Below are 17195 nucleotides of genomic sequence, written 5' to 3'. Positions count from 1 at the left end.
TATCAAAGAGAACAAAAAAAAAAAAAAAAAAAAGCATATAATTTTAAAAATACAATGCTGGAGTAACATTAAAGAACAACTATAAAAATTTATTGTCTTTATAAGGTATTTTATCCCTCCTTTCTGCATGCCTTCGTGGTGTAATGGTAGCACAGTCAACATGCATTCGAGAGGCCCAGGTTAAAGTCCCAGTGAGGGCATTGCTCATTTTTCATGCCTCCAGCATAAAATACCTGATTACTCAAGAGTGGCACCTGAACTAAAAAGCTGGTGGTTGATAATTCTTAACCACCAGGATTTCACAATTGGGCCCCTAGTCCCCAGTGTTGCCCTTTAAAAGGGGAAGCATTTAAGGTATTTTCTGCCTCCTTTTTGCATGCCTTCATGGTGTAATGGTAGCACACTCAGTGCGTATTTGAGAGGTCCAGGTTCGAGTTCTGACGAGGGCATTGCACATTGTTCATGTACTCCAGTTTCAAAATTCCTAATGACTCTACACCTTTAATGACTTTGCACCTAAAAACATGGAGCTTGCAGAATCTTTGTTGTGCCTGCAAATCTTAAATGTGCAAAATTGCCTATTTCTTTGGGGGGGGGGAGATTTAAATAAGAATACAGAAAATGTGGTAAAGTAGAATCCTGCAGACTGAACATGATGTGGACTGAGAGACATTTGAGTTTCCGAACAGTCGAGTTTTACGAATTAAGGTTTTTTTTTTTTTTTTTTTTTCAGAACTCTTTTAATATTTATATAAGCATTTGTAGCACAATATTGGAGTACAGCATATAATTAAATTAATGTTGATTTTTATGTCGAGTTCTAGCTCAATAGAAGTCATAAAAAGGAACAAATACTGTAAGATAATAAAGTAAATAAACATAGATAAAAAATGAAGAAAAATTATTAGTAGTTCTTGGTAGAAAAATATCATTCGATAGTAGATTGTCTCTCGCACACATCCTGCCATTGTGCAGCTTCATCCTATAGGTGACAAGGTTCCTAGATGTAATGGAGCATGCCTTCAGTCCTTCACAATGAGTTATCGTTTTAGCTTTTCCATTGTCTTCAATCTCTTCATTTTCTGATTCTTCATTTTTATCCACATTGTTTTTCACCAGTGAAACGCTTTTTGCATGTCCTAAAATTTGACAATTTTCATCTTGTTCCATTTATTCTTCAACATTACCAGTAACTTCTTTGAAGCATGGAATTTTTTAAAATAAGTCAACTATTTCACAATTTTCTGTCTCGTCTCTGCTTTTGTGAAATTCATTTCCTGAAAGGTCCAGCAACTTTCTCCAAGAATGAATGAGGCTTATCTGCTCGATTTTACTTCAAGAAAGAGCTATCCATCTAACAACATCCAACATATCTAATTTCTTCAGTTCTTTGATCGTATCACACCCTCCGTCCATGGCTAGGACATGAGATGAAAGAAGTTTACGTCTGTATCTTTTCTTCAGTGACTCCAAAACACCCTGGGCAATTGGCTGACACAATGAAATTACATTGCGGGAGAAACATGGCTCGTATATCTTCGTCTCATAACTGTTCTGCATCAGAATGGGATGAGGCATTGTCTAGAATGAGAGTCACCTTCCTTGGTAGAATTTTTTATTTTAAAAACTTTTCCACCGATAGAACGAACTGTTGATGAAACAAATCATTAAACAGTGTTCTATTCGTCTATGCATTTCATTGATTCCTGAACCAAACAGGAAGATCATAGTTGGTTTTGGTCCCATTAGTGTATTTTTTGTATGTTTTTAAATGCCCCAGTTTATGGCTGCCTGTTGCTTTGCTGTTTACCAAGATCGTGACTCTCTCCTTGCTGCTTTTGTAGCCAGGTGCCTATTTTTCTTCCCTGGAAGCCAGCATTTTTGAAGGTAGCATTAAAAAATTCAGACTGGTCTGATTACAATTATAAATTTGATTTCCAGATATCGTTTAACTGATTGATGCCATACTGCTTTCTCCATCTGCTGAGCCAACTAGCACTAGCAGTAAATCCAGGATCTCCTTCATGAAATTCTTCATAAAATTTTTTGACTTTCTCTTGCAAAATTGGTTCTAAAATGGGTGTTCCCTCTCCTACTTGAACCACAAATAAAGTGCCTCACTCACTTTTTTTGTATTAACCACCTTTCAATACTTTTTCTTTCCTTTAAACTATCTGTACATACTCTTTTCACACACCAAGACTCGATTTTGGCCTTCTTTTCTCATCCCAACAAAGTAGTTTTTCCAACACCTAAATCCATGGTAATTTTGCTTATTCTTTCCCTTCTGTTCATTCTCTTTAAGGCATTTAGTTTCATTTCCATTGTCATGTTAGTTCGTTTTCTTTTCTTTTCGAACAACATTTTCACTTCACAGAATATCAAAAGTTCTCAAAAATATGTTAACACTTATATTCCTGGATGTAGATTGAGGAACGATACCTGCAATGGACTGGTGTGAATTTAGTTTGCAATAAGATGTAGTCACAAAACTTCAGACAAGTCTCTTAACGTTTTGCAACAATAGAAAGGAATGTGAGCCAATGTCCAGCCACTACCTGACTTTCTTCGTATCCTTGAAAGAAGCAAACAGCTTTGCCAAGTATTACAACATACTAATTTAGAAGTCAAACAAAGTTCTTAACTCCTGTCTCTGTTCTCAACATCTGTCTGTCTTTCCAGACAGACTGCAACATGTCTGGTATCATGCATCAAACAATGATCTTAGTTTTAATCTTTTTTGCAAAGCACACGAGGGCTATCTGATTAAAAGGAAAGATGCCTTCATAGAAGACTGTCTAAGGGAAACTGCTTCTTATTTATGGTACACATGGGGAAAACCATGGAAATGACCATGCAGACAGCCCATTTTCCTGTAATCAAACCCACTGTTTAGACTTTACTGCTCGACCACTGATTCGCCAAGCAAAAATGATATTCACCAGTAGAGAGAACTTGGCTCCAGTTTGTGATATTCCAATTACAATGACCTCTGTACAACATTAACTCGGCAGTAGGCTGTGAACAAATCATGAGTTTTCTTGCATACAACCTTTTTTAATGAAGTCTGTCACGCACAGTATATTTGGATAGTAAAATTCCTGTAGCTGAGTACCCTTGCAGTTTAGGCTGACATCAGTTATCAATTTCTCTTAGCAGTTACTGTCAAATAATGGTCGTGAGAGCCTGTTCCAAAACATTTCCGACCTTAACCTGGTTATCTCATACATTACACCATTTCCAGATTCTGGTCATGATGCTTTAGGGTAGTCTTCACAGACTTACGTCTTGCTTCCAATCTCCAGGTCACATGCAATTTCTTACATTCTGTCAAACATATTCTTGATATGGTCTACCTTTTATAAGAGGAAATTTTATCCAGCTCAAATAATCCTTAAAATCACAATTTGAAGCAACCCCTTGGATTCATTTGACAATGTGCTGAAAAGAAGAATTATAAAATTTGCTTATTTCTGTGTAGTGAAAGTGAATCCCATTGGATTACATGATGACAGTGACTCAAACTACCAATCACCTCTTAACAGAATTAACATAAAACATTTTTTTTAAATTGTTCTTAAATTATTTTCTATGACTGTAATTTTCCCACATTTCAGATGTAAAAAATATGCAGTGTACAGTTAAAATTTTCAAACCACAACAAATTTAAGAAATTAACATAGAATGTCCTGAATCATTCTGCCCAGTGAAACTTTTGCAGTCCCAAATTTTTCTGATAAAAATTAACAGGAAACATTTTTTTAATTTCATATTTTACTCCAGTTGATCCTACTTATGAAGTAATATAGATGCTTGTAATACACTTGCACAGAGAAAAAAAAGCTGTTTGTCATGTTGGTATGGAAAACATGATACAATACAGTCAAAAGTCATTAATCCGGACTCGTCTGGACTTCGGCGATTCCGGATTATCGATTTTTACGGATTATAGATCATCAGTTTAAATCTGGTAAAATGGCATGCAGAAATTATAAAATTAAAAATATGAAACCGTAATTTACGAAGTAAAGAACAATTATGATCTAAAGGGTATCAAAATTTACAAAAAAAAAGCTTAATATTTATTTGTTTACTTAATTAAACATTTCTTTCAATGTAAGTTGTTTAAGCTGCTTCGTTTTTTATGTGATAATACATTCTCTTTAATTCTATAAACAGACATAATTTCTTGTTCAGTTACAAAGTTCCGCTATTCAAGTCCTATAATTGCTGTGTCGAGTATACCGACTAATTTGTCAATCAAAATTTTTTCGATTTCAATAACCTCTGTCACTTTCTTCGCTATCGGAAGCGAATTATAATAACGAGGCATTTGATTTAAATCATATCAAAGACAGAGTACATCGAGATGAAATACTACATTGAGTAAGCAATTATAAGCCAAATAAAATAAAAACATCTGCTCTTAAGATAAGGATAGTAGTGCTGACAAATCAACTTCCAATTCATTGCACGCCGCCGCGGCGTTAAAGATAAACAAAGGATATGCCTTTATCGATTTTTTGCAGCAATTCCACTTTTTGTTTAATGGACTCCGAAAGATACTTTCGCTTTGTACATACATATTAGTAAATATATATCGGGAATTCTGTTTGACATAAACGAAAGTTCAAGCTTACTTTTATAAAATTGCTCTAACAGTCTGCAAAAAAATAATAATCCGGATCCAATTCGAAGATTAAGGAATAACGCAATCTGCAACATTAACTGAAATAGATAATTAGATAATTTTAGCTTAGCTTATCCCGTCCGTTATACATTAAACGAGCATTCGTAAACGTATTTTGCGCACGCGCACACGCAAATTTGCAGCGGTAAAGGTCTTACGCGCATGCGTCAAAGCGACGCATGCGCAGAAAGTTTGTAGCTTTGAGGTCCGGATTATAGATCATTCTGGATTATGGGTGTCCGAATTAACGACTTTTGACTGTATTTATCAATTCAAAGCCAAGTACAGTACCACAATTTGGAAGGGCCTCATTTATTGCACTTTAAAAATTGGTTTCCTTGTATATTATCTGTAATTAATGTTTAAGGTCCCTCTTGAATCTAATAATTATGTCATATGCTAAAAGTATTTACAATGTAGATTTCAAAGCACAACCAAAAAGTATCTCCCTTACACAAAAAATAAGCACAGTGCTTAAAAAAAAAAAAAAAAAAAAAACCACCAAATGAAAGAATTAGCATAAAATAAAAAACAAATCTTAGAGAATCAAGCTTCCAGCTTCAGTTACTGTCTTACATGAATTTCAAATCTTCACATAAAGCTTAACATAAAGCTAAACTCAAATTTTAATTAGATATAGTCAAAGGATTTCAATTTCATTTACTATAACAGCAGCTGTGAACAAAAGTTTAGAGAATCTGAGCTGGTAAATGCAGCTAAGAATAGAAATAATATAATGTGTATAATAAACATGCATGTTTACTTAAATAAAACACACAACATATAAATTTTTTCCATTACTATAATGTTAACGGATCAGCCAGTCTTTTAAATTTTTTACTACCATTAATTAAGCAGTTAGATACCCTTAGTTGTTACAGATTTACATTATTAATAAAAAAATCATTAAAAATATTCACTAAAAAAGCACAACTAATATAATAATCTAAGAACATTTTAAAGTTTAAAATAGCAAACAATTATGGATATAATTTATGACATTGATTCTAAAGCAATATTATGATAATTACATATTAAAAGCTATAAAACATGTATGCTTTGTAGCAAATACACAAAACAAAATATTTGCCAGTCTTTTTAATTTGAAAATTTTTCAGATATTTTAGCTAATTTTAGCAGTTTTCTTGTCTTTAGCATCTTTTCCAAGTTTACTTGCTTCAATAAGCAAATCGACATTCCTACTGGTCTCTTCACCACCTCCTAATTTATTAATGTTTCAACTATGTACCTTTGAAAAAATAATTTCTTCCTCTTTATGTAATAAGTTCCCCTTCATTTTACAAATTTCAGATTTAATTAAAGACTTCTGTTACTCAAAAAAAAAAAAAAAAAAAAAAAGCATATATTTAAAATGCATAGGAGAAACTGTTTATTTTATTTTTAATAATGTATGCATGCAGAACTATGATACAAGGTCAAGACTGGTGCCAGAGCAGTTGTGGCAGAATTTTTAGAAATTAGTGAAGCCCCAAGAAACAAATTTAGGGATGGTAAAATTTTTAGAATTTAAGACAGGTACTGGACAATAGGATTTAGGACCTACAGACTGCACCAAGAAGGAAAATACCTAGTGCCAGCCCTGTGTATGAAATACTGAGATATATAACATGAATTGTTTAAACTAAAAATTTATTAACAGAAAAATTTCCTTCTACTTGTATAAGTCCTTGCGGCAAAATTAGAACAGTTTTGGCGGTTTTCTATGCTTGTATCTAGTGGAAAGAAGAGGAAAGGTAAACATGTTAAGGAAAAGACTTCTACGATTTTTTCCCTTTAATTGAGGAGGGGGGGGGATATATTTCCTTGTGCACCTCAAAGTATTACACGATACTAAAAAAATACGTAAGTAAAAAAAGACACATCAACTTTACAATTAATTCAAACATTTTTGACTAAGACACGCACACATAGGAAGGGGAAAAAAATCCTTTACAACATTCAAAATAAACATCAATAAAGTCATTAAAAGCACGGTTGGCTGGGGGGTAACAAAATCCCAAAATTTCGGTGGCCAATAAATTCCAATTAATTTTAGCCTACATTTCAGTGAATTTCTTTCATAATTAAGGAAACCACAGTCAAAAAGTAGGCGGAAAACACGCTGCTGAACGCCGAGATCACAATCATACAAACTGGAAGATATCAGCTTAAACCATTCATGCCATGCCCAGACAGAAATTGTGCAATATTAAAATTAAGCAATGGATTCTTATTTTTCAGTCTTTCAAAGACAGTTGGAAAGAATTTTAAAGAAGCAATATAATTATAATTTAATTGTTCAATCATTAACTAGCTTTTAACGTTTAAAATATGATTTTTGAATATTTACTTTAACATTAATATCTTTTTTAGTTGCATTCTCAGCAAGCCAATCAGCTCTCCCGTTTCCATAAAGCCCGGTATGAACACAAAAAAATGTAAAAAAACTTAAAATATTCTTCTCCAGTAGATCCCAGAGAGACTGCCATATATTACCAATAATGTCATTACATGATGAGATATTTCCTAGAGACTGAAGAGAGGAGAGAGAATCGGAGCAAATTAAATAGCTGGAAACATGGCCCTCCTGATTTAATACCCACCTAATTGTAAGATTAATGCACAGAATTTCAGAAATATAAAGAGTACATTCTAATACGAAACTGGTTGTGCTCAATTTCAACACTATTCTCAGAGATGGCATAAGCCAGACCAGCTTTGTCATTGATTCTACTACCATCTGTAGAGCAAACGAGAAAGAGTTTTCATCAATACCCATACTATCCAATATTTGTGCTGGTTGTCTTGTAGATTGATAAGGAAGAGCAGAGAAGGGCAGTAGATGATCACAGTGAAAACTAGAGCAATTAGAAAGGCTATTGCATAATGCAAGATAAACATATCCAACGGAAGAAATCCAGCAATAGCAAAAACAGCATTATAACTAATAGTTCGGTGAACACTGATAACACATAACAGAATTCGCCTTTGAACTCTAAGCAGAGGTTTAAAATTCATGTTCTATTTTAGAGACAATCCCAAAGTTCTGGAGCCATATAAAACCATATAAAATAAATGGAACAATAGCTTGTTTGTAAATAGTTATGCTAATATATGATTTAACACCAAAACTTATTGTATGCAATTTGAGTCAACCCACACTGAAGTCTCTCACATTTATTAGAAATGTAGGTAATGTGTTTTTTCCAGCTAAATTTGCTACCCAACAAAACACTTAAATATTTAATTTCATTCACCCTGTCAAAGGGATTATCATTTAAAAACTATTGATATCCATCATAGGTAATAATTCTTCCATCAATAAACACAGTCTTAGATTTTGCAAGGCTAAATTTTAGCTTAAAATTTGTTGATTGCTGACAAATGAAATCTAAATGTATCTTGAACAAGATAAAAACACTATGCAAATCCCCTTGAACACAAATGAACAAATCATCTAACTTGACAATTGATAAAATTAAAAAGTTTCTGCAAAAGCTCATTGATAATAATAATACCAAATTTGGGACCAGAAACTTATCTCTGCGGATATCCCTTCTGAGGTTGACGAATTCTTGAGATGGCACCCAGAAAAAGTTTGACAACCCTATCCTTCAGCAAATCAGCAACAACATTTAACTTCAGACTATTAGGATTGAAAGCAGAAAATTCACAATTTTACTTTCAAAAAAAAAAAAAAAAAATTACTTCTGTTCTCTCAAAAATTCTCCAGAAAACAAGAAACTCATCAAAAACTTCCCGCAAAACATGCCCATTATGTGCTAACATCATGATGACATTTTTTTACTTTGCCAAGAAATCTTTTGCAATTACGGGTCTATAAATCTTGCCTTCAAAACCTGAGGTGCAATCCAAAAGAAAAATTATCCCTACCAACTCTGTAATAGCAAAAAGCTAGCACATGTTGGGGGAAAAAAATTAAGAAAATAGAAACATAAAGTGAAATGCACAGAGAAAACTGATACACTTTCAAATATTCTGATATACTTACACAGGAAAAAAACTCATATCTTGAAAAATATAAAAAAAGACCAATGAAATGAACTTTAAAATAATTACAAGGGAACTTTAAATTAATTACTTTAAAATAATTTTGCTAAGACGTGTTTTGGAAAAAGTGTCTTTCACAGCACTTATTATCTTATTTTTCAGAATCAAAATATTCCTAAGTTGCTAAGTGGAAAGTATTGTCTTAAAATATCACGGGGCAAAACAAAAATGTTTTATTATTTCTTAAATACAATTTAAAAATATTATCATTATTTTAATATTTATCAATGCTATATAAAAATGTATTGTAAAAAAATAGGCTAAAAAGTCACTAATCTCGAACTCAACAAATTTTTATACACAAATTGGTCTTAAAATCACCAAAATGTTGGCAAGTCATCAAATTTAGTGCCACATAACAATAGAATTCTGATTCCAAATAGGAAAAAGTTGTTCTTGGTGTAATGTTTTATGAACTCTTCATTCACAAAAGAGAAATAATGTCGAAGTGTTTGTTTCGATACAGGCAGGGCCTCATGCCTAGAAAATCAAGTATTTTACTATTTATATTAGACGTAGGATTCAAACAATAACCCATCAAGTACATATTTGTCAATGCATCACTAGAAAACACTCATCCAAAATTTTAATTGTCACACAAAACAGCAGTTGTAACAAAACAGAAATGTCTGATGAGGAAAATTAAGGACCTTTTGCTAACTTTGGCAAAAATTAAGGACATTTAAGGACGAAAATAAGTTTCCAAAAGACCTAAGGGCTGTTTAGACTTTTAAGCACCACCAAACTCTGGATGTTTTTTGGTCTCCTTCAAATGTATTTGTAGCTAACAGAATCACAGAAAAACATAGGCAATGGTTCTTGTACCCTGTACTACCTCTATCTGTAAGCTATAAAATACGATTTGTCAGTATACTCTTCTTCATGAAGTTCAATACTTACAGGAAGTCAACTTTAAAGAAAAATGAATTCAAAACAACTATTTCTTATGTTTGTAATCTCACATTTGGTTTCAGCATGTCTGTCTATTGAAGTAAATTGTTTGAATAATATCAGCTACAACTCAACTCTGTTTAAGTTTTATGTTTTAAAAATAAGCTCCATCATTTTTGTAAGTATAACTGCTTCTAAATTTTGTAAATATCTGCAATTAAGGTGTTTTTTCACATTAAATCCTTATTTATTTTTGAATCCTTTAAAATACATATTAATTAGTAGTACTTTGAAAATATGTTTATTATTACTATTGAATTTAAATCTGAACATTGAATAAACAAAAATGTAGAGCCTGTAGCATTATACTAGCCTCATCTGCAGAGAAACTGGCCTCTACTGAGTACAGTACGGATCTTTCACACTTTTTATGATACTCAAACTTCACTTTTAAATGTGAGATGAAATGAAGGGGTTTCACTTCAACTGTGGATCAATTATTTATAAAAATTGCTTTTGTGTATTTGGTTATCTAAATTATGACAAGGCACATAAGGATTAACTTGCTTGGGGGTTGGGGGCCAAGTTTCTTTAAAGGCAACTGCCTCATATTTAAATTTATATGAGAAAAATTCCACGCACCTAGCCTACAGTCATAACCTTGCTAAAGCTATTAATATTTCAAGGCTTCAATGACTTGGTTGTCTTACATCTTTGAAATTAAAGCAATGTTTCATAACCCAAAATCAAATTTAAAAAAAAAATAATTCCTTATATTAAATTTAATATGATGATTTTTTTCATTTGAAACTTAACCTTCACTAGTGGTGAATGTAAATATATGTAATAAAATTAGAAGTCAAGACGGACAGGATAAAGCTCTGCCTCTATAGGCAAAATAGAAAACAGTTTTTGTTATAACTAGATTTGCAGTTTCTTTATCAATAAAGTATTTCTTTTGCTTAATACAATACAAAGTCCAAAATCTGCACTTGTCAGGACTTTGGCGATTCTGGTAAGATGGCATGAGAAATTATACAATTAAAAATATGAAATCGTAATTTATGAAATAAAGAATAATTATGATGTAAAGGGCATCAAAATTTACAAAAAAAAAAAAAAAAAAAAAAAAAAAAGCTTCATATTTATTTGTTTACTTTATTAAACATTTCTTTCAATGTAAGTTGCTTCCACAAGAAATTCAAAAAAGTTCCTTTTTGTTTTTTCTTATGTCATTTGTTGACTTTCCAATACCATACTCCTCACATAATTTTGAGATGGATTGTAGATCCTTTGGCAGCTTCAGAATTGGAAACTCTTTTCAGCATAATCAAAAGTTCAAGCTTAGTTTTATAAAATTGCTGTAATAATAACAGTCTGCAGAAAATAATAAGTTGGATCAAATTAGAAGATTAGGGAGCAGCGCAGTCTGCTACATTAACTGAAATGCTTTAGAATTAGTAAAGATAATTTTAGCCTAGCTTAATAGCGTCTGTTATATATTATTGGCTGTGTATTACAAGATTGGCAATGGAAGTCAAGTTGTTTCACTAAATTTTTGTCTTGCTCCTATTGCGTACTGAATTAAGACTGAATTGTATTAGTTATTTACTATACCTATGGTTATTTCTTGCACATGCTTAAAAGTAATCTGAGTCCTGAATAAACTCCCACATATACTTAAGGCTTTATCTAGGGCTGCCACTAGATACCGCCTAGTGCAGTCTCATAAATCATAAAAAACTTCTTATCTGTTAATTTTGCCGCTCGGTGTTTCCTCAAATTAGAAAAATTTCATCTTCCCTAAATTCTGCCGTCCGGTGCTGACATACTCTGCCACCGCTTCTGGGTTTATGGTGAATAAACATATCAGTTATTCTTAATCAAAATTGCACTAAATGTAATCTTTTGGCCTATGAGTTTCATTAACAAAATCGATTTTTAGCATATGAAAAGAAATTTTTGTTGAATTTTCCTTTGTCAACATTTCTTAGAGCATTTAAAAATCTATAATCATCGCCAAGCGTAATGTTAGCATAAACGGTGCCATACTCTTGTTATTAATTCCTAATATAAAAAAAAGTTTAGACATTGCTGCATGAGTTATTACTGAAGCTGTCATGTACTGATAACTTGCGGTGATGAAAGCAAAATATAATAAACAATGACTTGCCAGGTCGACGTCTGAGGTGTAAAATAAGTGAATGTTTGGGTTTGAGATGTATGCCACGCAGCTACGGAGCCAAATTATTAATCTCATAAATTTATGCTTACATGATTGTTTTTCCATAACGAGGTATTTTATTTAGTGCATAGGTGAAATTAAGAATCGGAATTTTTAAGTGAAAATCTCTACGTTTTATTATGGAAGGAAAAATCAAATGCGCATATGTAAAGCATTAAAAAAAAAAAAAAAGTCCTCGAGTCCTTGTGGCCTTGAGGTCCGGATTTTAGATCATTCCGGATAATGGATGTCCAGATTTCAGACTTTATACTGTTATAAGCATATTTTAAACTCATGCATAAGTGAAACCGTTTAGCTGCATTGGCAAGTTCTACATGAAACAAATGAGCCATTATGCATTTCAAAAACAAATTTTCAAACAAAATACTGTGGTTTGAATATCTTTTTAAAGTAGAAATGATACCTAAGATTGAACATGTAGCATTCTCTCATTATAAGTTTTCTCAATCTTAGTAATACGTTAAATATGAATACCTGCATAATGCACAGCAAATATTTACATAGTTTGATGTTAACCCCTAATAGAAAATATGTTTGTGAGGTTATCTGAATATGTCAAAGCATGTAACGGCTATCGGCCCAAGATGAGTAATGCCTTTATGGAGGACTTTCTAAAGCAATTGGCTTGTATTTAAAATAAATTTTGGAAAAACCACAAAAACCAACCATGCAGATAGCCTGTTCAACTGGGATCAAGCCCATATTGTACTCCCAGTATTCAGTGGTCTTACCCTTTTGGCAACTGGTGGGGCCATCTGAAAGATTGCTGCATTTATAAATCTACCTGTAACTCCAAACTGAACTAGCATTCAATGCTAATACTCCACCTAATTATTACACTACTGGTGACCTCCTTCCCGACTCATTTGCAGCACTTGACCTGTGCTTTCTTTGTATTTAAGAAAAAGTGTTTTCACGTGACATGGCCAGCTAGCAGGTTTTGGTTAGCTAGATTTGTGAGTGTGTTTAAGTGAATATCTATATGGTGGGGCTATTAAAGCAAGTATATTACGAAAATAAAAACACTGAATAAACTATTTTGTAATGGGCTGATGAAGTAGGAAGTGCCTTCAGTGATTTTGACAGCATTTCAGAAGATGAGTATATAAATTTTGAACATGCAACTGAGAGTGGGAAGTGAGATCAGTGATTTGGGTAGTATTTCAGACAATGGATACATAAATTCCAAACATTAAAATGATTTAACTTCGTCAGAAGAATATAAGATTGAAAATACGAACTATGAAATAAGGAAAAGTAGAAAATACACTTTGTCCCCAAAAGTCTTAACACAGACTTTATTTTTAAAACTGCTGGCTGTAAATATATATTTCTAGTTATAAAAATATGTTTTGGCATTGAAGAGCAAAATGTTTGCATTGTACTTAACTGACAAAATATAAGTTTTGGAAAAGATTTCTAATATTAATAGATTAAGTGACGAGAATTTCTATGCATATTACTGTGAATAGTAGTGATCAATATTGTTATGGAAAATTCTTCTGTATTTTTTGTTGTGTATAATTTTTGCGTATTATTTTACTGTGCTTAATGAATTTGTATTGTGCTTATTTAAAAATTAATGTTTAGTATTTAATATTTAATGTTGTTAAACCTTACGGCAAAGCTCCTTTAAGTTTGGCAGAATATGTGTTACAGTTAAAAGGGTGCTGTTGTATTTCCGTTTCTCACGAGTCAGCTTCTTTGGAGGTTAGAGGTCACTGTCCAGCTGCATTTTCTCTTCTCGCAGGGGTTGAAAACACGTGTTTTGCTCGTTCAGAGGCAAATAGTTCTAAGGGGCAGCGATATTTTTGACAATGTTATAGGCTGGAAACATTCTTCTGTTGCGTGGGAAAGAAAGGGTCTGTCAACTTGTAGAAAATTCTGGATTTCTGAGAATTTCAGAGGCGATTTATTACCTTTCTTTCTAGTTGGCGAGAGGGAGTCCGAGTTTCCTTAAGATTGGTTTAATTTTTAATTTTTAGTGTTGTTTGAGCCAATAGTAATTCTGAGGCGTTTCTTGGTGAGTGTAAACCGAGTTTCTTAAGCCATTGCACATGAGGCAGGAGAGGGCTTTTTGGACTGAAAAAGAGATTTTTAGAGAAGACTTTTAGCAGATTTTTTCGGAGCCTTAGCGGGCATGTTTCTTTGACGTCGGCCGCGGTCAGTGAGGTGCTGGGTTGGAGCAGAGGAAAAACACTGCGGTTCTTCGGGGGGTTGACCACGGTTTACAGTTAAGCTGTTAATCTCTGAGATTCTGGTTACGGAGTGTCCAAAGGAGTGCGGGTGCTTGTCATGTTGACGGTGGCAATTCCTGTCCTGCAGCCTATTAATTTCGATTTCGTCGCTGATAATTTTTCCTAATTGTGTAAGAGTCTGAACTGCTCATGCTGGAGTTCTATTTTGCTTTGGGAATTGTGGAAAGTCATCATCTCCTGAGGTTTGTCATGGTCTGTTGTCTCCAGTTTTGACCTTCTTCTCTTATCTTCAGTGGAACTTCGAAATCGAGAAGTTGATTTAGTTATAATGCTGCTTGACGGAGGTTAGTGCTGGAACTATGAAAAGGTCCGGTTCCTGAAAACAACGATGAAGATTGGGCTGTTATGCTTTCGACGTTTCGTGACTGGATCCGGGCAGCTCTCTGAGTCTCTCAAAGGTGGTACACGGATTTCGTGAGTGACTTTATATTTTCATTGGTGTTTTATTTTGATAATTAATCTTTTTAAATTTGGAAATGTTTAATACTAAAGCAAGAGCTGTCATGTTAAGTAGATAAAAATTTAATATTTTTACTATATTTCTAGCTGAGAAGGTATTTTTTTTATTAATATTTAATAGTCAGAAGTTAATTGAACCAATTTGGAGGAAGTGAAACTTTGTTTTATTGTTTATGTTTATGTTCAATACGATTTATTCTAAATTAGTTTTTTAAATGAGTTTAATCTTCTTGAGTTCCTGTTTAAAATGATCAAGAACTGTGATGTGTTTCACTATGATTTTTGTATTAATGGATTAATGTTTAACATGAGATTGATATGAAAAAAAAACTATGAGTAACTTTTAAAAGATTTTTGTAGGGGTAGTCTGGCCAGCTACGTTAAATTATAATGTGTGGAGATTTTCAATAAATGTGTTTATTATCTTTATTATTGTATGTTTCTTTTGCGTAGTAATTGTGGTCTATAGTAGGTCACCCATGTGATCCTTACGAAAACATGGTTATTTAACCGAACCTGGGTACTCATATTGCAGTAGTAGGGAAAAAAAAAATCGGTTTTAAGTGTTGGTGACTATTCGATCTGTTTACTGAATTTGTTCTGATTTTGTTGAGTAGACTTCTTAATTGTGAGATTGTATCTTTCCCTGGTGTTTTGAAGAGATCTGTGTGGTATTTGAAATGTTAAAGGTTTAAGGCTATCTCTAGCTTTTGTATTGAAATTTATGTGATTTCAGGTTGGAGATATAAATTAGTTTTAATTTAGTGAGAGATAGCATGTTAAAGATTTTGTTGTGGAAGTGCATTTTCGAATTTTGTTTCTGTCAAATAATCGTGATTCTACCAAAACACCAGGGAGCATATCTTTCTTTGATGTCTCTTAGATTTTAAAAGTTTTGATTATGTAAGTACAAAGTTTTAAATTTGATTCTTTTTTTCTTTTTTCTTTTTTCTTTTTTCTGTCACGGCACCAAAAAGAAGTCAGTTTTTTAAAGTTAAAAGAATTTTTTTTCTACGTAACTATATATATATATATATATATATATTTTAAAAAAGGGATGTTATTCAAAGAATCTTACAGAATTATTGTTTTAGAAAACACTGCCAACTTTCAGTATCGTCATACAGAAACTCAACACATTACTTGCATAAATGAAGAATACTTCTAGTTTAAGGAATTTTCTGTATGATTTTTTTTTTTTTTTTTTTTTTTTTGATTAGCATTTTAAAGTAACGAAACCACATAATATAAACAACATATTTTTAACATTTCAAAACTCATTATTACTGGTGTGAAAGTTTTTTGGAATACAAAATTATAAATTAAAAAATATTACACAATAGTAAATCAAAAACAATATCACTGAATGGTATTTATGGAAAATAAATTAATATTGAATTATTCTAATATATTTATTAACACAAGGCACACAGAAATCAATGATCACAAATTTTGAAATTAAATATTTTGTTCAATTCTTGTCATAAGGGAATCAAACATTCTGTATCATATTTTTTTATAATGAGGATAACAATTCCCTAATTGTAAATATAGGGACCAAAGGACCGTATAAAAGTTATATTTTCTATTTCATATAAAACTGATTTTTCAAATTTAAAAATGACAAAACATTGATATTTTCATCATTTAAAAACTTTTGTAAACCAATGATTGCAAAAATAAAGGGCAGAGGACTTTCATGGGCACTGTATATATGGAAAAAATTGGTAAAAATGGTCTATTTCTGATGTTCAATATTTATCACAAACAAGAGACACAATATATATATATATATATATATAAAGTAGTATTTGTTGATCGCTGCTTCCATATTTTTTTATATAATTTTTGATTAATTAGATTAATGTCCTCCTACTCAAAGCCTGTATTATTGTTCCTTGAAAACAGCCATGGGAGAATTCCAACACATAAAATTGGGCTTATTGAAAAAGGTCTAAATAGTTATAAAAATAATTACATGCGAGTTTTCAGGTAACAATAATGCTAAGTTTTGCAAAGCACAATAGTTAGAATTTTTTAAAAAATATAACTGCACAAATAATTACATTCACAGAGTAAGATACTCTTTCATGAACACCAAAACTAATTTTTATTTCTTATTTGAATTATCACAAATTTTCATGAAGTATTAAATAGCAAAGTTTATACTATACATGATATATATTTGGTAGTATTTTAGATTTGCTAGAAGTTTAGATTATCTATAATTTTAGACAGCTCATAAAAATGCAGCAAAGCACAAAATCACACTCTCATCTTGTCGGATTTACTAAAATATAATGATGAAAGTTAATAAAATATAACTAATATTTTCCTACAATGAATGTGCATACAAAAAGGAAACTTTCGAAGAAAACTGGCTTTGCATAAACTGAAAATAGAATTATCTTCTCACAATTTTTGTGCAAACATAACCCAAGTATGCATTATTTATATCTGTTTTTATCAATATTGACTTTATCTCTACATGCTTTTATTCATATGAGTAATTTCCATTAGCTGTCTCCTCAGCAGGCATCTAGTCACCAACTATGGCAATAAAATGTTATATATCTTATTT

At 32.0% G+C, this 17195-nt stretch overlaps 1 protein-coding gene across 2 annotated transcripts in view; it reads right to left on the bottom strand.

Annotated features, from left to right (window-relative positions):
• Positions 1 to 17195, bottom strand: part of crm (cramped chromatin regulator) — a 233351-nt gene that overhangs the window by 128363 nt on the left and 87793 nt on the right. The gene's annotated exons all lie outside the window — the stretch shown is intronic.

The sequence above is a fragment of the Stegodyphus dumicola genome, chromosome X1, assembly GCF_044657685.1.
Source record: "Stegodyphus dumicola isolate Sdum_Otavi_A_Nest chromosome X1, ASM4465768v1".
Lineage (NCBI taxonomy): Eukaryota > Metazoa > Arthropoda > Arachnida > Araneae > Eresidae > Stegodyphus > Stegodyphus dumicola.
Note: the sequence above shows the minus strand (reverse complement) of the source record. Positions and strands in the feature narration are given on the sequence as shown.